Source organism: Octopus bimaculoides, chromosome 5 (assembly GCF_001194135.2).
Source record: "Octopus bimaculoides isolate UCB-OBI-ISO-001 chromosome 5, ASM119413v2, whole genome shotgun sequence".
NCBI classification, from domain to species: Eukaryota; Metazoa; Mollusca; class Cephalopoda; order Octopoda; family Octopodidae; genus Octopus; species Octopus bimaculoides.
Window position 1 is genome coordinate 26,196,115 of NC_068985.1, and position 2,652 is coordinate 26,198,766.

The following is a 2,652-nucleotide window of genomic DNA, read 5'->3' on the forward strand; positions in this document are numbered from 1 at the left end:
CTCACGGTTGTAGCAATAGCGAAAGAGGCAGTATGGAAGACGAGGATAAAAGGAATTAAGACAGGCAACTTTATCTCTGGCCACAATTTACGTTCATTTTTTACTTTTCATTTGAAAAGGAAAGTGTGGCTAGAGAGGAGATGTCTGTCGGAGTGTACGTTCCAAAAGAGATGGAAGCATGTTGCACGAGTGTTGTGCGTGCAAGGAACAGTGTGAATAGTCAGGAAAAAAAAAGGTGCCAGCGATAGATTGGGGCTTGTGGGGTCGGAGCGTGGCCTGATCATCGCTTCATTTGTGTTGTCTAACGTACTGTTAATATCATTCGATTTTTTATATTTTATATAATTTTTAAAGTCATTAGGGAACAGTTGTATATAAGATTCAGATGTAGTGAGTATGAGAGAAGACAGCTGGTATGAGTTTGAAATGTATCTATAGAAATGTTGAGCATGTGAAGTGGATAGAACATATAGAAAGACATCTAAAAATTGACAGAAAAGTATTTAGCTCTGCACGTTATTACTTTGGTTAAATGCAGGAAATTACAAAACATGATACAAAGAATATGTAGGATTTTAAAAATGTCTTTGACACTATTAATTTATAAAAAAAATTATTCAAAGGAGTTCTTAAAAAAAAAATAATAACTTACAAAAATCGAAGTTTTCTATGGTATTTTCAGTTCATAGAATAGCTTCATTCACAATTTAGTGATTATTTTTTTGTTTACATCATGTACGACTATAATACGTAGTCATAACAACCATTATGGACGTTAATCACCAGTTATTTGCTTTTAAATGTCAGAGAAGAGACAGGTTGCAATGATTTACATGGAAAATTCGAAAATGCAGCTATCTGTTTAAAGATAACCCTAATTTCAGATTAGTGCGTTCTCCCCATCTCCCTACAAAATATCAGTTATCTTAAAACGTTTTCGATTTTCTTCGTTGATTGACGGTGTCACTTGCGATTTATTCCCGTCACAGCTGGAATTCATGTAAATATATGATCAAATGCAATTATTTATTCATGAATTAGATTATTTAGCAAGTTGATTATTAAACTGTGTTTTATGTGTTATAAATAAAGACATTGTATTTTGTATTGGATTATTTGTAGTCTTTTAATTGTCATGTAAATACGGCGTTTTGTCCGACCAAAGAAGTTTCAATTTTCAGAATATGTCTCTGTCCAAAATTTGTCCGATCATAGAAGCAACATCAAGCCTGATTAGTACTCAGAAAATGCAATACCCACGTGAACTTATTTCCTGCTCCTACCTTAGAAAGAAGAGAATTTGGACCTTTATTATAAATGGCTAAATAAAATAAACTTGTGTACTCTTTTTGTCAATGCAAACAGTCACAGATTTCCACAATCCGAAGAAATGATTTATTCTTATTTACAGCGTCTCGGTGGCAAGAGAAGTTAAGGGTTGATAGGAAAATTACACTGTAACAAATAAGCATCGAAGCTGTTATGTGGTCGCTCGATTTGTTAGGAAAATCTCACTCCATTCACGCTTTAGTATCCTTTAAAAAAAAAGCTTTTCGGATTTACATTATACCTGAATAAAAGAGGGATGGATACGCAGGACTTACATTATACCTGAATAAAAGAGGGAGGGATACGCAGCTAGAATACTTTCGATCTTACCTCTGCCCGATTAGAGTTGACTTGGAGTTAATCAATTTTAACAGGGTGGATTTTTACTATTAGATAACAAGGGTTGGATGGTTTTACCATCTTATTGTTATACGATGCCCACCCCATAAAGTGAGCATTGAGCGGTCAGGCTATCCGCTATGTTTCAAATAAATCTTTTATTACGAGCTAACGTGAAAGGTTCTACATGTAGTGGTCATTCGAGCGGCTAGAAATAGCAGCCAAAATCTTCTCTTTGACCATACCTTTATTGTATCAAAAAATATATAGCGATCTCATGGTGAGGGCATTTTAAGTTTGCTGTTTTAACCAATGAGAAATCTCAGCTCACAAACCAATGACACACTTTTTCTTTCTTTCTTTTACTTTTTTTTTTGGGGGGGGGCTGGATCAACAAAATCATGTGGTCATTTAAGATTCACCGACATCACTAGCGGTATTTTAACCAATCAGACATTCTACCCCAAAATTTAACTGATAGACTTGCAGAGTTCTTTTGACAGTTTAATGCAAGTGGAAACAGACTCATTGACTTTTTAATTCTTGATATCAGACAAATCTTTCCTTTTCGTAGCAGCTAAGGTTAAGCTTCATATTTTTTGTCTCGTTTTACTAGCCGTCACATTTTTATTTAACCTTGATAAAAGGACTTCCAGTGTTAGAAAGAAAAGAAAAAAAAACTCATGTTCTTTATTTTCCTCCTTCTCAGCTGAGAATTTAGACTGCAAACAAATTTGTTCAACTGACATGAAAATATCTATATAATTTCCATAGCACGCTACTGCAATATAAATTTATCTGACTAATAGGTATACATTTTCACACATTTATCCGATTTACGTAAACTTTTCCCTCGTTGGAAATTAACATTTGAAATTTCCTATGCCTGAATTCTGTCGTAGTTTAAATGGAATTGTCAAACCACATGCTGTGTAATTATTACTGGATTTTTAAAACAACATCCATTGAGATTTAATTTTGTCT

The 2,652-nt window shown here is 33.9% G+C and overlaps 1 protein-coding gene across 1 annotated transcript in view; it reads right to left on the minus strand.

The window, feature by feature from the left end:
• The window catches only part of LOC106870176 (UPF0728 protein), a 21,932-nt gene extending 20,574 nt beyond the window's left edge, over positions 1 to 1,358 (minus strand). Inside the window, exon 1 of the mRNA XM_014916176.2 lies at positions 653 to 1,358. The gene's annotated coding sequence lies outside the window, so the exon portion shown is untranslated. The remainder of the gene's footprint in view (positions 1 to 652) is intronic.
• Positions 1,359 to 2,652: the final 1,294 nt, after the last annotated feature.